The 23,749-nt window shown below is 40.1% G+C and overlaps 1 protein-coding gene across 4 annotated transcripts in view; it reads left to right on the top strand.

Annotated features, from left to right (window-relative positions):
• pald1 (phosphatase domain containing paladin 1) overlaps positions 1–23,749 on the top strand; it is a 188,600-nt gene that overhangs the window by 143,674 nt on the left and 21,177 nt on the right. The gene's annotated exons all lie outside the window — the stretch shown is intronic.

The following is a 23,749-nucleotide window of genomic DNA, read 5'->3' as shown; positions in this document are numbered from 1 at the left end:
AATAAGAATCTCAGATTAAAAGGAAAGAAATGCAATTTGTCAAATTGAACAGGTTTGTGACTTAAAAACCATAAACAAGACATTCCATTTATATAGCATCTTGTGCAATGTCAGAACATTACAACAAATAGTACCGTGAATCAGCTGTAGCAACATGGGTTCAATCTTGACTTCTGCTGCTGTTGTGTGTAAGTAGGCGCTACAGATCCTGGTTTAAACCGAAGATAGGCACAAAATGCTAGAGTAACTCAGCGGGACAGGCAGCATCTCTGGAGAGGTGGAAGGATGACGTCTGAAGAAGGATCTCGGTCCGAGTCTCATTCTGTCTTCAGTCTGAAGAAGGGGTTCGACCCGAAACGTCACCCATTCTTTCTCTTTTAGTTTGTATCCATATTTGTACTTCCACTTTTCTCTGAAATGTAGGCCATCAGTCTTTAGGGATTAATCTGCCTTGAATCCCAAGAATTTCCCAACCACATTTTCCTACTGATGCTGATTTCCTTAATGTGTCCCTCTCATTGGACCCTAGAGGAACACCAGTGTAAGATATCCAAGTTTGCTGGTGACTCAGATAGATGAAAGGGTATACTGAGATGGGGACTTTCGATAGGAATCAAATGGCAGACGTCTCTAAATGGTGAGGGATTGAAAATGAGTAGGAAGGAACTGCAGATGCTGGTTTAAACCAAAGATAGGCACAAGAAGCTGGAGTAACTCAACGGGACAGGCAACATCCCTGGAGAAAAGAAAAAGGTGATGTTTCAAGTCGAGATCCTTCTTCTAATGTCTGAAGCAGGGCCTCGACCTGAAACGTCACCTATTTCTTTTCTCCAGAGATGCTGCCTGACCTGCTGAGTTACTCCAGATTTTTGTGTCTATCTTCAATTGAAAATGAGTGTCACACAGAAGTATCTCAATGTTTTCTGCAAGAAAGTTTGGTGGAGCAAAGCCCTGGGGAGCAAATTTAAGCATCTCTGGCATAGCAGGCTTTTGATTCAACCATTTCTGTAAGGGCAGTAACAGTTTGAATTGGGTGTCAGACAAGCAATAGGGATGGAATGGAAGTGGGAAGAGGAATGCTGTCCTCCAGATAGAGGAAAGAAGTTTTCCCCAGAGCCAGTGCTACCTTTCTGGCCTGGTACACCTGCATTTCCAATGGTTTGTTGAAGGACATATTGCTGGATGTCTGTGAGACCATGCAAGTGCTCAGCAGACTGTAATCCACAGAAAGTTTGACGTACAAAGAGGCAATTGGGCCGTGCCAGATGAAAAATCGCTACCAGGCTCACTTCCAGCACAGGCTTTGTATTCCTGAGGTCTTCAAGTTCACTTTGTTAAACATGACGAGAATTTCTTCCACTCTCACCCTGCCAGGCAGTGAGTTCCAGACTCCTACTACCCACAGTGGAAACAAAAAATCTCCATCGTCCTTACATTCCTTCCAACAATTACTCCGAATCTCTGATCCCTGGATTTTGCGCCTCTGTTAATGGAATTGTCCTTGCTATTTACTCTCTCGAACCCTCATCATTTTTAGAAGCAATTGAATCGAATTTCCATTCTGTAACTAATGTTGGGGAAAAATAAATGGCTCACCACGGTGAGGTCGACAACATGAGCCCCAAAATATTAATAATACCTTCACAATGTTTTATTCCCTGGTTTATCTCATCTGAAACCTCAATAAGCAGGAATTTAAACTGCCAATGCTGCCCACTTTACATCAGGTTCAGTATAACAGTCTCAGTTTCAGGTTTAACAGTGAGACTGTGTGGCTGAGAAAGCTTCTAATATCATGAAATGGTGCATCACAGTTTGGAGCCAGTTACCTGCTGGAAAGCAAAGGGTTTTTTTTTTACGATGGCTGGTGGAAAGCTGACTCCTCCATATTGGATTTCTAGTAAGCTTGCTAATGCATTTAATTGAAGATAGACACAAAATGCTGGAGTAACTCAGCGGGACAGGCAGCATCTCTGGAGAGGAGGAATGAGTGATGTTTCAATAGATAATAGACAATAGGTGCAGGAGTAGGCCATTTGGCCCTTCGAGCCAGCACCACCATTTAATGTGATCATGGCTGATCATCCCCATTCAGTACCCCGTTCCTGCCTTCTCCCCATATCCCCTGACGGGTCGAGACTCTTATTCAGACTGATGTCAGGGGAGATGGAGATACATAGATAGGAAGGCTAGGTGTGAAAACAGGACAAAGGGGACGGTGATCAAGGAAAATGTAGAATAGATCATTGTTGGCTGGGAGAAGCTAACAACAAAGCAAAAGAGAAAATGTAGTCGGAGACAGTCAGACTGGTCGGCGAACTGGGAAGATGGAGAGAGAGGGAATGCAAGGGTTGCTTGAAGTTAGAGACGTCAATGTTCAAACCATGCATAACAATGCATTGAATTGTATGTACTGATGTAACCTCTGTAGGTCTGCCCTGTGGAAGTGCACATCTATCTTCTGTACCGCAGAATTATTTGCAGTCTTCACCTCAGGCGAACCACTAAGACTGTATGCTTGCTTTAAAATCAGAAGACTGTAGTTTGAAGTGGTGGATGAGATAGTGTTGAGGTGCGAAGGCACGTTCATATTCAATTATTTCATCCCCAACTCCCGACTGCAGTCTCAATAGCAGGCATCTCAATGATCGGCAGTGCCAACTCTGTCACTGGAGCATGCAGATCGATGTGTTTTCCTCCATTTCGGTGGTGCTGTGTCTGTGTGCCACTCTGATCTGCAAGTGAGGGAAATGTTGCAATGAGCATCATGCCACAAATGGGTGATGTTTGTCATGCTTGAATAGCTAGTAGATTCTGAAAACAAATACATCTGAGGATTGAAGCAGAACCAAGTTCTCGTAGAGGATATTGTTGTTTAACAAGCAATAATACATTGTGAAAACTGCATGTGAACTGTATGGCAGGCGCAGTAGTTGGTAGGATATTAGGGCAAGATGGTTTTACTGACTGACTGTTCATGTTAGCTGAAATGTTTATGCCACTAATATATAGCTTTTCATGTGTTATTGAGTATAGCTTTAAGAAATAAATATAATATATAATATTCAAAAGCAAAATAGATTGATTAAAATAACCACACTCAGAAGGTATTTAATTGAAGTAGGAATTTGTAAACTTAGTTAATATATGATCAAGAGAACTGTATTATCAACTGCAGAAAGCTAAAATTGTTATAAATGATTGAGAGATATTTTAGCTGCAGCTTTACTCTGTAGCACTGTTGCATTATTTGAAAAATTAAACTGGAATTTACAAGTTAATTTCACTTTTTGGTCACTGCCTATTTTGAATGTTAAATAATGAAGTCTGTTTCAGTTTTTGTTGTTACATAAAACAGCAGACTGTAAAGCAGTAGACTTCATTATACATTAATTTTAAATTACTACGCGGTTGTTATTCCTCACCAGATGCCCTAACTAGGCATTAATAGTTTTTGTCAATTGAACATATTTATTAAGTGAGAAACTTAATTCTCCCTTTATTAAAATTATTTATTTGTAAGAGCAGTCATGCAAACATCTATCAAGACGTGTGGATTTTCGTTTACCACTTAGATTCATATTCAAGAGGGTTCAAGTTCATCTCAAAACTTGAACCCTCTTGAATATGAATCTAAGTAGTAAACCAAAGTTATTTTGAGACCCTTCGAAAGGTCTCGACCCGAAATGTCACATATTCCTTTACTCCATAGATGCTGCCTCACCCGCTGAGTTTCTCCAGCATTTTTGTCTACCTTCGATTTTTCCAGCATCTGCAGTTCTTTCTTAAACAAAACAGTTTATTTGTTTGTTTGTGGGATGTGCACATTGCTGCAAATGACAGTCCTCTCCATCTTTAGTTACCCCTGAACTAAGGTGGATATCAAAAACTAACTACATTGACAGTCATATATAGACCTAACTGATAAGTAGGGAAGACATTCTTGCAGAAAGATATTCATAAGGCAGATGTATTTTTACAACAGTACTCATTGTTACTGTTATTAGCTTTAATTATTCATATTTCCATAATCTAGATTCTATGGTAGGATTCAAATCTGAGTCCCTGGATCGATGATCCAGAACTCTTGACTGTTATTCCAGTAACTTTAACTACTCTGTGCCCTTTAGCAAGGCCTTCTAAGTTTATAGTAATCTTATTTTATGTTTTAATTGAGCAATTACATGTATGTGATGTTAATTCTCCTCAGTCTTAAATGTATTTGTTTTGGAGCTGCATTGCATGGGCACTGGATGAAGCCTGGGAAACTGCTCAGAATAATGTGGAGCATGCAGAACTAGTTAGGAAAATGGGCAACTTTAATATTAGAACTGATTAGATATTTGTCTATTGAATTATATAAAGAGAGTAACGTTCCCACTGATCTAAAGATAATGAAAGTAAAAAGAAAAAGGGTAATGCCCATTCAGCACACGGGCATTACAATTTTCAGCTATGGTACTTCAGATGCCTTAATTGACCCAGATGTGCAGAGGAGAGTGTGTAAGAAGGAACTGCAATAGACAATAGGTGCAGGAGCAGGCCATTCGGCCCTTCGAGCCAGCATCGCCATCCAATGTGATCATGGCTGATCATCCCCAATCACTACCCCGTTCCTGCCTTCTCCCCATATCCCCTGACTCTGCTATCTTTAAAAGCCCTATCTAGCTCTCACTTGAAAGTATCCAGAGAACCGGCCTCCACCTCCCTCCCTCTGAGGCAGAGAATTCCACAGACTCACAACTCTCTGTGAGAAAATGTGTTTCCTCGTCTCCGTTCTAAATAGCTTACCGATTATTAAACTGTGGCCCCTGGTTCTGGACTCCCCCAACATCAGGAACATGTTTCCTGCTTTTAGCATGTCCAAACCCTTAACAATCTTATATGTTTCAATAAGAAGCCCTCTCATCCTTCTAAACTCCAGAGTGCACAAGCCCAGCCGCACCATTCTTTCAGCATATCACAGTCCCGTCATCCCGGGAATTAACCTTGTAAACCTACGCTGCACGCCCTGAATAGCAAGAATGTCCTTCCTCAAATTAAGGGACAAAAACTGCACATGACTGCAGATGCTGGTTTAAACCAAAGATAGACCTAAAAAGCTGGAGTAACTCAGCAGGACAGGCAGCATCTCTGGAGAGAAGGAATGGGTGACGTTTTGGGTCAAGACCCTTCTTCAGAGGTATTGTATTGTATTGTATTCAAATTTATTGTCATTGTCTCAGTTAGAGACAACAAAATGAATTTCCCTTACAGGCAGTATCATAAAAATAAAAATAAATAAATAATAATAAATAATAAAACATATTAAAAATAAAATAGAATTTTTAAAAAAGCACAAACACTGAAAGTCCACGACACAACATAACACAGTGGCACCAAGGTGAGGAAGGCACCATAGTCCAGCCAGCCTCCCCTCCGTTCTTCCCAGATGTTCACTCGTGGTCGAGGCCTTCCTAGCACCCGCAGTCGCCGCCCCGGGTGGCCCGATGTTCAGGCCCTCACGCCGGGCTGGTGGAACGCCGGCGCCGAACCCCGACGGTGAACATCCTCCTCCTCAGCGGCCCGGACCTCTGATCTTCAATGCACATTCTCCGGAATTTACCTAGGCCCAATATGACATTTGAGTGGGAGTAGTTAATGGGGATAGTTTAATCTGGTGCTGGTTATTGTTTAATGATTTCACATGGGTAGTTAAGCTCAGGAAAGGTGAAGAACTTCCATGGTCCAACTTGAACCACTTGTCTCACACTGTGTACAATCTCTATTACTCTCATCCAACAGCAATCTCTATTACTCAAGCACGTGACCAACATTAATTTTCTCCACTACACACAAACACATCACTACTGTGAAGTTCTCGTGCACGTTTCTCAGCATACACTATTATCACAGATTCAATGATAGCAACCATAATTCCCAGAATCATTGCAAAGCATTCATTCACACACTTCCTTTTCTCTTGTAGAAGTGAATCAACATTGTCATCAGCTGGAGTAGTCTAGCACCCGACACCGTACTCAACAGACAGACTACATATTTATTATTAGAGTAGTGGTCTCAAAGTCTACTGCTGTGCCACTGCGCTCCAGGTGATATTGCAGGCTTGGTTCCAGCATAGTCTAAACAAACAATCCAATAGACATGGTGAGAGCCAACGATCTTGACACTATTGGCACGTATAACCAAGTGAGGCCGGTCATCCCAGTCCTGCATAACCTCAGGACCATAGAATTATTTAAAATTAATCGAATTTACCTGGTTCCTTTGAGCAAAAATGCATACATGTAAACTACAAATAAATGACAATGAAAATGATCAGAAAAGGCTCATTTTAAAGTGGAAAATTAAAAAAATGACAGGTGCTTATGCAGCAGTTTAAAGAGGTTTCATCATAGGCCTGGTCTACATAGTATCATGTACACAGATCAAAAAATAATCCAGAAGTATCAATAACATTCTCCAGGGGAATTATTTTTGAAGTACTCTCATTGTCATAGGCAACATCTTGCTGAATTGAGTGAGAATGCAAATTATTTTAAAACATTTCACCAAACGACTGATAAGTAACATTTTTAAATGGATAGATATCTAATGATATTCTGATCTGAAAAACTGGACTTTTTTTCACTAAATGTTAAGCATTTGTTTTTATTTCTGTACAATAATATTACGGCCCCAGGGAATATATATATATGCCCCACAGTTTATACAAAATCAACTGTAGTGCTGTACAGCTGAGTATATGTTTGTATTAATCTGCAGTGCCTTGTTTACTCCAAGTAATGCCTGTCTGATGACAATCTTGTCAATTCATGGCATTTTGATTGCGTTACTCTAAATGGTGCCTTGTTACCATAAATCTCCTGTTCTATGGAGCCTTACTTTCTTTAACAACGAGGAAACAAACGTTCCACAAATAATCGCACTGTGTCATCGGATCTGGTGATTTCTAAAGACTGAAGGGTTTTAAAAAAACCCATTTTCAGACCAATTCATGGGTCAACAACAATGCTTCACTTTAAATAGGGAAGGGCAAGGCCCTTTATCACTTGAGGGGGTGAGGTCATGGTAAGGAAGTGAAGGGCACAACAATCAATCAGTTAGTAACGGTTATGAAAGAAGCCTGTCGGTCGGTACACAGCGCAAGCAGAGTTATTCTCTCATGGTTTACAAAAGCTTTCAATCTTCACAGAAGCAGACTCTGTTCAGAGTATTGTGTAGGAAAGAACTGCAGATGCCGGTTTACACTGAAGATAAGCACAACATGCTGGAGTAATTCAGCAGGGCAGGCAGCATCTCTGGATAGAAGGATTGGGTGATGTTTCGGGTCGAGACTCTTCTTCAGACTGAAGAAGTCTGAACTAAGACTGAAGAAGTCTACTCCAGCATTTTGTGTCGATCTGTTCAGAGCAACTTTTTCACATTATTTTTAAAGTAATAATATTATCCCCGCCCTCCTTAGATTTGAGATTGTTTTTCTCTCTGTATCTGAACCGTACAAAACACTTATTTTTAAGAATTCTTAAATAATATTTTATTTCGATATAATATCTCAAGGGTCAGATTCAAGGAGTAAACCACATTGCATTTAGCAATCTGATGCATTTTTTATGGATGGTTCTCATTATTTAAACTGATGTTAACTCTGAATTTATTCCACATTCAAACTAGCGTAACACACATTACCACAGATTATACCAGACCAATGTGCATAATGAATTTTGGAGTTGTTGAACAATTAATAGTAATTGTATCTGGTACAAAAGAAACAAACAATAATGCAGAAATCTGCACACTGGTATCTGAAATAATGGCAATTTAATTAAAATTGAGGTGCCTACTGCAGTTTATGTAATGACAGTCCAATGTACTCGGTCACTGCCTGTAATATTATTGCACAGTACTTGTTAATGATGGAATTGGAATTGTCCTCAGGCCTGATCTTGGCCTTCCCATTAGACCAGTACAAAACCGTCCAGTGAAAGCTAAATCTGTGCTACTGTTTAATTTTATGCAGCTGTCTTATTAAATGTCCTTAGGTTTGCACATTCAAACATACAATCATAAAGAAAGAATTCAGAATCATCATCATTTAACACACTCAATTCAGATTTTGTTCAACCACTCTTCAAACCACCACTGGCCTGCCTAATCATGCAGTCAGTCTACTGTGAGAGGTAAAAGATGAGACAATTTAGGAATAGGTTTGCAACTCCTTGAGGCAAGCAAACCACAAATCCTTTAAATCCTCATCTAAACTAAAACCTCTGGCCTACTGAGCATTCACTAATTTCCTCAAGTCTGCATTATACATTCCTTCCTACCAACTTTAAAAACTTATCTCAACCACATCTTGGCTTCTCTAACCAAATTCATCTTTTCAAACATAAATGTTTCGTTTAGCATTATGATTCAACTTTTCACTTTATTAAAGTGATTTTATTAAATATAAATCTCTTGGCTCTTTATAGATAAAAAATAAATTGATCAATGCAACAGAGTTCATACATAGGGCAAAAGTAAAAAAAGATAAATGGGTGTTTATGAAAGCTGAGAAGCCAGTCCCAGGCCAATATTGGTCGTCATACACAAATGTTAATGATACCTTCCTCTTGTTATCTGACCAGACCAAAGACAATTATTTGGAGGCATCATTATTTAAAGACTAGTAATCAAGTTCAGAGCTCTACATTTGACCAGGAAGACTCCCAATCTACAAAACAATTCTATGATGGACACCCTCAGGCAGGATAGCATTAGTTCTGTTATCTGCAAGCCTGACAGCCACTTTCTTTCAGATATTCATTACAGGTAGCAATAGTTTAGCAAATATGTTCCTGGAAGCAACAACTGTGAAAGTGCCCTGGAGACAGCAGCAGGGGGAACGAGATTCCAACATCAACAACCTCCTTGTGAATACATTTCCCATTTCAGTCCTCAACTTACAACCATTTATTTTGAGACTGTGACCCCTAGTTCTAGATTCCTTAGCCTGGGCGAAAACATCCTCTTCATGTTTGCTTTGTCAAGCCTTCCAAGAAGAAATTAGCTTACTCAGGTTTGACCCGATTTCACAAAACTAAGGTTTGGAGTTGATGGTGAGAGTTTCCAAGGCCACTCTTTCTTGGCAGTATATCACTCTGTCACCACCTTTTTGTGCATTTGACATACTGATGGGGATAGAATACATCGGATCATTGACTGAGAGAGATGATTTTAGTCCCTATGATGCTTGGACATGGCGGTCCTGACGAGCTCTTGCTCCCCAGTTCTGGAATATCTTTGTGAAGTGTCATCCCTACTACCTGTCGCTGGATTTCACTTTGGCTATCCTGATTGCAGTCTACATCCCATCCCAGGCCAATGCTATGCTTCCACTTGAGGAACTACACATTGTCACCAAACAAAGTACCCTGAGGCCTTGTTCATAATTGCTGGGGACTTCAACCGGGCCAACCTAAAGAGTGTGTGCCAAAATACTATCAGCAAGTCTCCTGCCCGACCAAAAACCTAAACACCTTAATCCACTGCTAGACAACTGTCAAAAGTGCATACCTCTCCATTTCCAGACTGCCCTTTGGTAAATCTGTTCACCTGGCTGTGCTTCTACTCAATACTTTCAAGCAGAAACTGATGCAGGAGGATCCAGTACAGAAAGTCATACGGTGCTAGTTGGAGGAAGCAGATGGCAGTCGGTGGACTGAATGACTATATATATTCTCCAACCAGGAACCATGAATGAACTGCAAGGTCCACTCCCCGGTGACATCAAAGTATTCAGCATTCAAGTCAAATGATTCCAAATGGTACGAGAAATCTATGTACGACCATTGAGAAATGATGGTGGATTACATGCCCCATCAGCATCGATGGTGCAGATGTGGAAATGGTTGAGAGCTTCCAATTCATTGGCGTTAATATTACCAATGATATGTCGAGAACCAATTAATGCAACAGCCAAGATATCACAACAATGCTTCTACATCCAGAGGAGACTGGGGACATTAGGTTCATCTCCAGTGACTCTTATGAATTCATGTAGATGCACCAATGCAAGTATACTGTTGGGTTGCATCAAAGCTTGGCTTGGGAACAGCTCTGCCCAAGACTACACATAATTCCAGAGATTTGTAGATGTAGCCAGTCCATCACACAGACAAGACTTCCCACCATTGACTCCATCTACACTTCACACTGCCTCAGAAAAGCAGTCAACATAAACAAAGTCTTGTCCCACTTCAGTCATTCCTCCTCCTCCTCCCTACTCCCATCAAGCAGAAGGTACAGGAGCTTGAAAGTGCACATCACCAGACGCTGGAACAGTTTCTTCCCCTGGATTATCAGGCTTCTGAATGGTCCTTCCATAAGTTAGGTGATGTTCAATTCACCCCTACCTCATTGAGGGCAATGGACTTTCTCCAAGGAACTGATGCGCTACAATGCTGAGAACTATAGTCTGTATACTCTGTATCTCCCCTTTTACTAAATCTCTTGATGCCAAGTTCGAACTGATTGTATCTATGTACGATATATCTGATCTGTTTGGATTTCATGCAAAACAAATGTTTTCCCCGAGGGTGAATACCAACTGTTCACTCAATACATGTAACAATAATAAACCTAAACCCTCTCTCTTTCTTAAATATATTTAAGGACTTGGTCTTCAAAACCTGCTGTGGTAGAATCTCATGTTCACCAATCGCAGTGAAGAATATCTTATTGCAATCCTAAATGTCTTTCCCAATATCCTGAAACTGTGACCCTTGGTCCTAGGAATACTGCCCGCCACCCACATCCGTACAGTTTAAGTTCATCAGAATTTTGTATCTATCAATGAAATCGCCCCTCATTCATCTTAGCTTTTAACAGACCTGATTAACTCAATCTCTTCTCACACAGGTTTGTACTTTCCCTATAACAAGTTAATTGCCCGACCACTTGGATTTATCAAGCGCTCCTTTTCATTTCACATTTCCTTGATTTTCAATTGATTTATTTGAAATTACTTGTTTTTCACTTGATTGTGCCTATATCTGGTATAGACCCTACTCTATCTATGGTACATCTGATCTGTTTCTCTAGCACGCAAAACAAAGCTTTTCACCGTAACTTGGAACACATGACGATAATAAACCTAACGGGCCTGTCCCACTTTCACGACGTAATTCACGACCTTTACCGAGTTTTCCCTTGACTCATACTCGCAGCATGGTCGTCACGAGGTCGTATGTAGGTCGTGATTCTACCGTAGGTACATAGAAACATAGAAATTAGGTGCAGGAGTAGGCCATTCAGCCCTTCGAGCCTGCACCGCCATTCAATATGATCATGGCTGATCATCCAACTCAGTATCCCATACCTGCCTTCTCTCCATACCCTCTGATCCCCTTAGCCACAAGGGCCACATCTAACTCCCTCTTAAATATAGCCAATGAACTGGCCTCGACTACCCTCTGTGGCAAAGAGTTCCAGAGATTCACCACTCTCTGTGTGAAAAAAGTTCTTCTCATCTCGGTTTTAAAGGATTTCCCCCTTATCCTTAAGCTGTGACCCCTTGTCCTGGACTTCCCCAACATCGGGAGCAATCTTCCTGCATCTAGCCTGTCCAACCCCTTAAGAATTTTGTAAGTTTCTATAAGATCCCCTCTCAATCTCCTAAATTCTAGAGAGTATAAACCAAGTCTATCCAGTCTTTCTTCATAAGACAGTCCTGACATCCCAGGAATCAGTCTGGTGAACCTTCTCTGCACTCCCTCTATGGCAATAATGTCCTTCCTCAGATTTGGAGACCAAAACTGTACGCAATACTCCAGGTGTGGTCTCATCAAGACCCTGTACAACTGCAGTAGAACCTCCCTGCTCCTATACTCAAATCCTTTTGCTATGAATTCGTGGCATCGTGGTACTCGTGGCATCATGTAGGTCGGGGCGTTTTTCTAGCCTGATGAAAAATGTCCATGAGTAAAAAAGGTCATGAATTAGGTTGTGAAAGTGGGACAGGCCCTTAAGCCTAATATAATGTTGCCTGATTAGCTTGTAGGACAGCTCTCCTAATTTTCTAACTATTCTTCAGATGTTAATGAAGAAGACTTTTACAGGGTTGTGCTAGGGTGGGTACAGAATGATGCATCTCATTTAATTCTGAGTTTTTCTTAATTACAACCACTAGGATGTTTGGGAGGGAAATTTAAAGTCAACCACATTGCTGTGGGCTTGATTTAATACAGAGGCCCAGATGTGGATGCTGGATCTCTTCCCTAAAAAGCATCAGTTAAATGAGTTGAGATTTTACAACTACACACAGTTTCAAGGTAATCCTGACTGATACTAGTTGTTTTATTCAAGGTAGACAAAAATGCTGGAGAAACTCAGCAGGTGAGGCAGCATCTATGGAGCGAAGGAAATAGGCAATGTTTCGGGTCAAGACCCTTCTTCAGACTTATGTGAGGGTGGGGGAGGCTGGGAAGAAGAAAGGAAGAGGTGGAGCCAGTGGGCTGAGGGAGAGCTAGGAAGGGGAGGATAAATTAAGGACTACCTGAAATTAGACAAGTCAATGTTCATACCGCTGGGGAGTAAACTGCCCAAGCGAAATATGAGGTGCTGCTCCTCCAATTTACGGTGGGCCTCACTCTGGCCATGGAGGAGGCCCAGGACAGAAAGGTCAGATTCGGAATGGGAGGGAGAGTTGAAGTGCTGAGCCACCGGGAGATCAGGTTGGTTATTGCGAACCGAGCGGAGGTGTTCGGCGAAGCGATTGCCAAGCCTACGCTTGGTCTCACCGATGTAGAGTAGCTGACACCTAGAGCAGCAAATGCAATAGATGAGGTTGGAGGAGGTGCAGGTGAACCTCTGCCGCACCTGGAAAGACTGCTTGGGTCCTTGAATGGAGTCAAGGTGGGAGGTAAAGCAACAAGTGTAGCATTTCCTGCGGTTGCAAGAGAAAGTGCCAGGGGAGGGGGTGGTTTGGGTGGGAAGGGATGAATTGGCCAGGAGAGGGGATGGTTTTATTCATTTTATTAATTAACAAATTAAATTCCCTAGCTACCCTAGTAGGATGGAACACATACACACGTCTGAATCATTCCAATAGCAATAATTCAAATGGTTGATTATTCAACCACATACAGTGTAGGATTCCTTGCCTTTTTTTGTGATTGCATGAATAATATGGGATTATTGTGATTTACATTTATTCGCACTACTAAGGAATTTTACTTTTTGAGATGGATATTTCCTTCACAATCAGTCAATTGTTTCCATATCCCGTTCTCCTGTCACACCCTACAAATAATCGCTTGAGGTTATAAACATTTTGAAATTATTTTTCATTGGCATTATCAACAAAGAATACAAAAGAAACTGCAAATGCCAGAAATTATGAAATAAAACCTGAAAAGGCTGGACGTGTTCAGTGGTTCAGGCCAGCATCTGTGGAGGGACGGAGCTAACATTTTAGATGAAAGACCTTTTGTTAGAACAGAATCATTCGCATTATCGAGATCTTTATCTCATCGAACTAAAACATTAATTCTGTTTCTCCCTCCACAGATGCTGCCAAACTGCTGTATATTTTAAAGCATCATTATATTTTAAAGCATATATATTTTAACATCATTAAAGTGTCCAAGTATTATTCAGTATTGTGAAACATTTTTAAATGGAGGTACATGAGCCAGTTTATTATGTAAAAGAAAACCTATGTGTATTTGTTTTGATTGATATACTTAAAATATTTAAAAATAAGATATTCTATAAATTTATATTTAAATGCATTTAAAAGTACTACTTGGTTTTATTGATGCAATTATTTGGCATCTTTTGGAATTTTTTTGCAAGAAAACATAAATCAGAGTAAATGGATGTTAACCAATAGATACCAAATTCAAATCATCAGAAAACTAGCGAAACCTGCCAATTATTGTTTCAACAAACAAACCTCTTAACAAGACATCTCCACGATTTATCAAATTCCGATTGTCTAAATATTTCATAGCTCACTGCAGGTGGATATCTTTGTCCATTTCAGAAAGATGGACAAGATGCTTGAGAGTGCAATTCTAAAAATCTCTCCACACATATTACAGTAGCATTACTTTTAACTTTCCATTACCTCCAGGTAAATAGGAGAAAAAAATACTTATCTAATATGTAAAATAATCATATTTCTATTATATAAAACAGGCCACCTGACACTGATGTCCAAGACGCCAAATGGTATTGTTGTTCCCAATTAAGATAGTTAAGATATTAATTTTCTTCTACAATCAGAGTGACCGAATGCTTATTGTTTTTAAAACTTTAATACTGATATCCATTATTTCAAATTTAATTCAAGGCAGGAAATGATGTTAAATTGCAAAAATAATAAACATGGGAAGTAAGAATAGTTTCAGTATATTAATTATAGGTCTCAGATGATACTGACTCCAATGAACCTGTTAAGTGAACAGCACATTCATTTGCAAATTCAGTCCAATATATCAAGCATGTTAACATTACTTCAATAATCAGTAAAGTAACTGTTTTAAGATATGTTCAGAAATTTCAATCCTGAGTTTAGACAACATGTTACAAAATGAAACAAAGTGCAAAAGGATTATGAAGGAGTTCCTGGCATGCAGGGTGTTTTAACTGCTCCAATCCCATGATCTGTACAGCATATGATGAGCACACATCAAAGTACTGTGGGAAACATCCATTTTCTGCATCTCCAGTAGCCCTGATAATTTGTATTGGCTTGTTTGATCTACCGAATGGCATATAAAAGCGACATCTGCCAAGTTCAGTCACAATCATTACTAATGAATGTACTAAATTTACTTAAAGGGTTCATTGGAATCAGTATCATCTGAGACCTGTAATTAATATAATGAAACTATTCTTGCTTCCCTCTGATTTTCTTTTGTAATTTTGCTCCATTTTTTACCATTAATTACATTTGAAGTAATGGATCCCTGTATTAACAGTTTTTAAACTAAGCATTTGGCCACTCTGGTTGTAGAATAAAATTAATATCATCATTATCTTAATTGGGAACATCAATACAACTTGGCTTTTTGGACACCAGTGTCAGGTGGTCTGTTTTACATTATAGCAATTTAACTCTTTCACATATTAGCTAGGTATTTTTCTCTTCTACAATTATCTGGTGCTAACAGAAAGTTAAAGGTAATGCTGCTGCAATATGTGTGGAGAGATTTTAAGAGTAGCACTCTCAAGCATCTTGTCCATCTTTCTGAAATGGTCAAGGTTATCCCTTTGTAGTGAGCTATGAAGTATCTAGACAAAAGGCATCTAGACAAAAGTCACAGAGCTGTCTTGTTAAGAGTTGTGTTTAAACTAGAATTGGCAATAATCATTTTCTGCTAGTTTACTATTTGAATTTGGCAACAATTGGTTAACAGTTAGAGGCACTGTCTTAGTTATTTTCGGTAAGAAAATATGACTACTGGTTAAATTTTTCTATGACAGCTGGTGGTAATTTAAAAAACAAGCAAGGCATTGAAAATCAGTTTTGAAATAACAATATTTAATATTTGATCCAAACTAATGGTACAAAAAAGTATCTTGTTCTTGCCAGAAAAACAAAACTGGCCTGTTCAGAGCTTTTCTTAGCTGGTATGATCTCTGAATACAAAACATACACAAATTGGCTTCCTCCATCAGAGATCCAATAGAAAAATGAGTGCATAACTGTGTTGAAGGATGTTTTGAGGTTGTTGTTGCATAACATAATGCATTAGATTTAGATCTACTTTACATATCACTATTGGATAATTGCCGTGAAAGTGCTTCATACTGACGCTCAGTGCTAAAAGTAGTAAAAATGTACAGTCTTCAGCATTAAGGACCTGTCCCACGAGCATACGACAAGCGAGTGGTCGCTTGAGCCGTATGGCCTCACGGGGTTGGTCCCACTTTGATCGCCGGAGCCATATGGAGTTGTGCGGAGCTGGTCCCGACATCGCGCGGGGCTCCGAAAAACTGACACTGTCCAAAAATTCCGCGTGGCAACGGCCTGCCGGCCCGCAGCCGCATTGAGGCCGTACGCACCGCCTCGACGGGCGTGCGCAGCGTCAACGCCGTACGCAGCGTTTTGACGCCGTACGCAGCGTCTTGACGGCGTACGCCTAGTGCGAACTTCCCGCGGACTTCGCTCGAACTTCACGTCAACTCGTACGGGATCACTCGACATCTGCGCGGCCCCCGCTTCCGGTTTGGTCGTGCTCGCCGCATGCAGACGCATGCTGGTCGGACAGGCCCTGTACGGGGATCACTCGACCTCCGCGCGGCCCCCGCTTCCGGTTTGGTTGCGCATGCCGCATGCAGTCGCATGCTCGTGGGACAGGCCCTTTAGTATGCTTAATCCCAATCATCAAAATAATTATCACAATCTATGTTCCACAGCAACAATTGAATAAAACCAGAGTAATTCTCTTGGCAACTTGACGAATATTTACCCCCACATCAATGATAAAAACAAAATTGCTGTTGGCAAATTAGCAACAATGTCTCATATAGTCCCTTTCATATTTCAAACCATTTTCTGAATTGTAATGTGGGCAATGACAACAAATTTGTACCCAGCAAGTTCTCATAAACAACAATGTTTTCCAAGGGATAATGATGTTGACTGAGAGATAAATATTGATTTGGAAATCAGGGATAACTCACACTTTAAAATAGTGCCATGGATTTTCAATATTCACCTTATATGCACAATGACATATCTGATAGTTTTCAGAGACATATTTATTACACTGGACCTGAAGCTTAGATTTTTATGCCTAATGGGTCTGTCCCATTTAGGCTATTTTTTTAGGCGACTAGGCTGTCGCCACATGGTTGCCGGGGTGTCGCCTGTATGGTCGTGAGTCGTCTCCTCAGTCGCCCAAAGAATCGTAGCATCTTTCTGATCGCTGCTGGATTTTCGACATGTTGAAACATTTTCAGGGACAGTCGGCAACAGCAGGTTTGACACCAATGGGTGTAGCTTAACTTTTCCTGACGTAAGTGCTGTCATAGGTTGTTGCCAGGTGACGTAGGTTGTTGCCGGTGCTGACTTGTTTTTTTTGTTGTTAAAGTGATGATTGTCCCAAACGTAACTTTAACCATTGAAGCTTTTGATTAAATGTGGTAACCTACTTCATATGATAAAGATTTTGAACATGATCAGGACAAAATGTGCAGCAAAGTCATTAATTTGCCAGCTGGTGCCTGCTGGAACCAAGACTGAAACATTTGCACCCCCATTCAGTCAGATGTGTTTAGTGCATTAATCCCACTTGCATGTTACCTAATATCCAGTGCATCAGAGGTCGGACTTTATCCAATTGATTTACTTAACATAATATCAAGAAATAGCTGAGAGCTCGGCATACAGCAAAGGATAAGGGACCACACACCATCTTGGCAATGGTACCGATGGCTTGTGATCTATCACCAGTCAGGCCTTTATCCAAGTTGCTCCAGTACTGTTACAATACTGACATTTACCCAACTATATTGAAAGCTTCCTGTTCATTACAAATCCAATCCAGCTCATTACCACCCAATCTACTCGGTCACAGTCAAAATTAAGGAAGATATTTTCATAGTGCCATCAACTGGCACAATCTCTCCAATAACATATCAATAGGAGTTTAGGTCTTACCAGTACCTCTCTTCTCAAGACTTCATTACAGTTTGGTCCAAAGATGGATAAAAAAGCTGAATTACAGCGCTGATGTGAAAATGACTACCCATGATATCAATGCAGCAAGTACCATGCCAAGAAACCCTGGTGAAACCCGTTAATGGATTGAGGATAAAATACTCCAAAGGAGTACACCCTTTTAGAGTATTGTATCATCGAACACCATTGCTTGCCTGTTCCCCTTCAGATGATGCCTGTTCATCATCCGATTTGGAAATATATTGCACTTCCTTCACTGTCATAGGGTCTGGATTCCGCATGAAATATTTGGGGAATCCATCAAAAGACTCCAGTGTTCCCTAAAAGTGGTTCATCTCAACCTGCGTAGAGGCCAGCAATGAATACTGGCCTCTAAGTTCCAATATCTGCTTATTTCACGCTTTTTCAATTTATTCTTAAATATTAACACTGTCTACTTCAATCGCTAAACCTGACAGAATTTCAGAACCTAGTGCAAGGTTTCTCTCTCCACTTCTAAATCTCTTGTGTCTATTTGATTCCCTCTCCAATAGACACCCATCTAGATTCCTCAATCATTTAAAACAATATGCATTTACCTACTTTGTCTCAATTAATTTTATTATGTCAGCTGCAATCTTTGTTTTTAAAAAGGAATAAATCTACATTTTATTTTTTTTAAACCAGGCAGTAATGAATGTGTGTCAGACCCTTTATCAATTACCTCAATCCTTTCAGAAGTATAGACTCCCTGGAATCTCAAGTTATATAGGCGCATTATTAATGTGTCACCTTAAATCCTATGATAAAATTGGGAATTCCATTTGGCTTTAATAGTCTTCAATGTTCTGTTAATCCCAACATATAACTCCACTGCTCTTCAACGTGGAACCTTTTGCTGCTTAACACTTTTGTCAATGACTAGTATTTAAATCAGTATTTAGGCACACACACATTCTACCACCACCATGATTAAGAATTATACACCAGGAGTGTATAATTCTGCCCGTGACTGAATATCCATTTAAACAAAAACTGCTGGAAAACCAAGAGTACCTTTATGAACCTATCGTGCATGTCCCATGTGATTTTCCATCATTGATGGTAAGTTACATTAATTTTGAAAGTCAGAAATTTTTGATGGCACTTAGTTGGATTCCACACAGACAGTTGTTGCAGGCAAAGGACAGTGCTAGGAATGCAAATTATGGAAAATTATTATGGCAGTGGACCTGAACTGATTGGTGTTGGGCTTTAAGCCAATGCTGGTACGTCTTACTGAGATTCAGTAACTAGTTCAGTAAGGTTGGCTGATGTGCAAAAGATGTCAGATTGTTTAACTTGTCTGCCTCTTGACAATATTCCAAAGATAATGAGCAGAAAAGCAGAGAAAATAAGTGAATTCACTATTTTTGAATTTATATATCAATATATAGATTTTATTTTTTCATCACAATAAAAAATCTGCAACATAGATTTAGTTGTGAGAGTTGGAATAAGTTATGGTGTCCAAATTCTAGGCATGAGCTTACCTTGCAAGTAAGTACAGAAATAGAAACAGCTTCCAATGGATGATAGGAGGCAATCCAATCACTATATTTCTGCTCATTCAGTCTGAATAATGCTGACAGATGGATATGATCAGGTTACCTGAAAACCTATCCCCATGACTCTCAATCCTCAACGCTAGATATGGTGCCCGAAACTAAAATATAAAATTGTTCAGTGACATTCCAATAAGCTGGGCAAAAATGACCTGGTGACCACATTGCTATAATTGGCTTGGTCTGAAGTGACAATGATACTCTTTAAATAGATCTGCCTCGAAATCCATCTGCATTGTTTTTCCAGTGTTAACAGTATTAGCAGCTCTTAGTTTAGTTTAGAGATACAGTGCGGAAACAGGCCCTTCGGCCCACCGAGTCCATGCCAATCAGCGATTCCTGCTCACTAATGCAATCCTACACACACTAGGGACAATTTACAATTATACAAAGCCAGTTAACATCCAAACCTGTACGTCTTTGGAGTGTGGGAGGAAACCGGAGATCCCGCCGAAAACTCACACAGGTGACAGGGAGAATGTACAAACTCTGTACAGACAGCACCTGTAGACAGGATCGAACCCGGGTCTCTGGCACTGTACGTAGAAAATCTACCACTGGGCCACCCTTCCACCCTTACATGGTATTGTAAAATACCTCTTGAATGTTTTTTAACTCAAAACAAAATTAGATTAGCGCCACTTCCAAAACAATGCTATGTGCCCCCTCGTATAACAATACTACTTAGAACAGAGAGCGTTCTCTGATTTCCAGAAGCCACCCATAGAATCACACCAATAGACAAAGATTTTTAACTTTTGTTGTTCAGTTTTATTTAATTCTCTAATGCAGCAGAGAGCAATTGTAGCATCCCTCAAGAGAGACTTTCGGCAAGAATCCTGGCAACATTACTGAGAATGTGAATTTGACTTAGACACCAAATAAAGACAGAAAATACTGGATACGCTCAACAAGTCAGGCCACATTTGTATGAAGAGAAATAACATTTTCAGCTCTAGGATCCCACATTGGAAAATAAACACTATGAAACATAACACTTAAAACATTAACTCAGTTTATTTTCCCACATATGTAACTAACCTGATGAGTATTTCCAGCATGTAGTGTTTTTATTTTAGGTTTCCACCAAATGCAATTTTTTCCCCAAATGCAGATACCCATCTGACTATATATTTGTGGTTCTCAAAGGCCTCTATCATTAATACTTTCTTGATAATGGATTCCAATGGAGAGTTCACTGTAACTTTGTTGACCCACTTGCCTGTGGGTAGGATATGAATGTTTCTGTGAACAGGCAAACTGGGTTCTAAAAGTATTGGGAGGGTGAGGGGAGTCAGGGGGGGGGGGGGGGGGAGTAACAAATTCCTGAGGTGAGGACGTTCCAATTATGCAATTCTTTTCAGTGATTCCTAATTTGGCATGACGGTAAATGGCAACACTGATATTGTGCACCATAAATCGATCACATCCAATTTATAGGTTAAATTTTACTTTGGTCCTCCTTTGCTTCTTTCTAAATTTTACCCAATCATCTGACCTCATGGTAATCTTTGCAAGATTGTGTGCCTTTTTATTCAATTTGATGCCATTTCTTAGATCGCCAAATATTTGTATTTGTTTTTAACAGAACATATTCTTGTAAAATAATCACTATATATGTCCTTAAACACAAGCTGTTGCGTAACTGCTGTTTTTCTGATATATTGGTTTCAATCTACTCTAGCCAGCTCTTTCTTCATTGCTAATACAGATGCATGATTCTTATTTTCAAATTGAATTTAAAATCCATTTGGGTGGGTCCTCTGATAACTGGCTAAACTCATAGTTGGGAGTGCACAATTTATTTCAGCTATATCCAGAGTCTAAGGAAATATAGCCACCAGTTGTTCAGAAGATCTGCACCTTGCAAGCGTTTCTGCGCAAGAGAATGGCTCACCCCTGAATGGCCTTGATAGCAGGTGAAACCCTGTCACTCGAGTCACTAATATAAATGGCCAGAAGAGGCCAGGCAGCTTCTGGGAATGATTTACACGGGAGAACAATAAAAAAAACTCTCTTGCACTCTAACTGTTAAATGAGCCATTTTAATATTCATACAATTACTATTTCCATCTGATATTCTGGACAAAATGTTCTTTGTTCATCTTTAAACAATCAAATGCAGATTCTGCCCTAAGTGAAATTTCTATTTTTGATCACAACATTACTTCTAAAATTTACATTTCACTAAAACACTGAGAGAACATCAGCTGGTCCTAAGCATTTGTCAGTAGCCCGGAGATTCCAGAGCCAAGGACAGCAGCCAGATTACAGTGCAGGGGAACATTAAGACCATTTCCTCCTGCTGCACCAGTTTAGCCTTCTTGGCAAGTAACTCTTGAGCTCACACCAATCTTTTCTTACATCTTGTCCAAGAGGCAATGGTGCAAGGATTATTGTCTTTCTTGCTACTGGCCAGATGGCATGTATTTGCCTGCCACCATTCAGCAGTATAATTATACAAGGTTGGAGTTGCCTTGATCTCTGATAACTAGTGAAATGCTGTAAGGATTGCTGCTGGGGTCTCAGTTGGTCACAATCTATATTCATGATTTGGATCAGGAGACCAAGGGTGATAAATCTAAAGATAGACACAAGATGCTGGAGTAACTCAGCGCGTCACGCAGCATCTCTGGAGAAAAGGAATAGGTGACGTTTTGGGTCGAGACCCTTCTTCAGACATCCTTTTCTCCAAGGATGCTGCCTGACCCGCGGAGTTACTCCAGCTTCTGTGCCTAGTTCTGGTTTAAACCAGCATCTGCAGTTCCCTCCTACTCATTTTCAATCTCTCTCCATTTAGAAAATGGATAAGCAATGTTTTGGGATGGTACCGTTCAGGCTGATTGCGGGGGGGGGGGGGGGGGGGGGGGGGATTTAACATTTTACTAGTTTTTGATATTTTTTAACTGGAAGGGTGAGTCCACATGCTGTTACCATAAGCAGTGAAAGTATTAATAAATATGGAAAACATGATTTAGATTGAAACATTCATATTATATTCCTTGTTTTCTATGTACCTTTTTGCATTGCTGTGATAATTTAAAAAAAATGTTTTTGATAGTCTCAAAGGATCAATTACTTTAATGCCTCTCTGGTTGATTAAGGTGGGTAAAAAAAAGAATTAGATACTTTGATAGATAATGTAAAGAGGAATTCCAAGAGCTTCTACAAGTATATTAAAAGCAATAGGGTAATTACCAACCCGAACAAGTCCGTGATTTGCATTTTGCGAAGCTAAAGCAGGGCAGGATGTATTTGGAGGACTGAGTACCCAAAGTACTGTATGGTTCTGGTCACCCTGCTATAGGAATGAAATTATTAAAGTTATAATGGTGCAAAAATACAGTAACGGCAGAACCCTGGAGAATGTTGTAGAGTGGAGACCCGTCGGGGTACAATACATGGTTCAATGAAAATGGCAACGTAGATAGAGAGGCTGCCTTTATTGGTTAGGGCATTGAGTACAAGAGTTGAGACATCATGTTACAACTGTACATGTGGTTGGCAAGACCACACGTGGCGTATGGCGTGCCGTTGTGGTCACCTTGTTTTGGAAAGATGTCATTAAGCAAGAAGTTGTGCAGAGAAGAGGCACAATGATGATACCACGACTGGATGATTTGAGCTATAAAGAGACTAGATCGGCAGGGAGTTTTGAGGGTTAGCCTGTTGTGGTATACAAAATCATGAGGGGCTGGATAAGATGAATGGTCATGGTTATTTTCCCAATTTTATGGAGACTGCATAAAGGGAGAGTGCATAGATTTATGGTGAGGAGGGCAACTTTTTCACAGAGGGTGGTGGGTAGATGGACAAACTGTCACAGGAAGTGGTAGAGGCAGGGACAGTTAATGCTTTAAAGATAATTGGGCAGATACATGGATAGAAAATAGTTTAGAGATACATGGCCAAATGCAGACAAATAAGACTAGCTCAGGTAGGCAACTTGGTCATTATGGGCAAGTTGGGCCAGTTGTCATGCTGTACATGTCTATGACTAAGTTTCATTAAAAAAATAAATGCCATATAAGTATTGCTTCAGCTAACGGGTTATCTAATCAGTGAGATTTAAGGCTTCAAAATTAACTTTAGCCTCCACTGTCAGTTTCAATGTAACTGCGCAGAAACAAGGATTTATTTTAAATAACTGATTTCCAATTACTTTATATTGTCAGACCAATTGAATTTATCTTTTGTCTTGTCCCCCCCCCTCTATCCCGTAGAATGGTTACACAATTTACGCAACTTTTCTATCTCCGAGCTTAACAATTCGCAACTCTTTATCCTATTTAGTCTTTTCATCTCTGGTCTTTGTCCAACAATCGGCCTATCAAAAAATATACCTTTCACCTTGCATTCACCTATGACTTGCCATGTTGTCCTGCCCCTCTTTACCAGCTTCTTTTCTGCTGCAATCAGTCAGAAGTAGGGTCCTGACCAGAAAAGTCACTTATCCACGTTTTCCAGAGATGCTGCCTGATCCGCCGGG

This window comes from Amblyraja radiata, chromosome 37 (assembly GCF_010909765.2).
Source record: "Amblyraja radiata isolate CabotCenter1 chromosome 37, sAmbRad1.1.pri, whole genome shotgun sequence".
In the NCBI taxonomy this organism is placed as follows: Eukaryota; Metazoa; Chordata; class Chondrichthyes; order Rajiformes; family Rajidae; genus Amblyraja; species Amblyraja radiata.
This window is presented reverse-complemented; position numbering and strand designations above follow the sequence as displayed.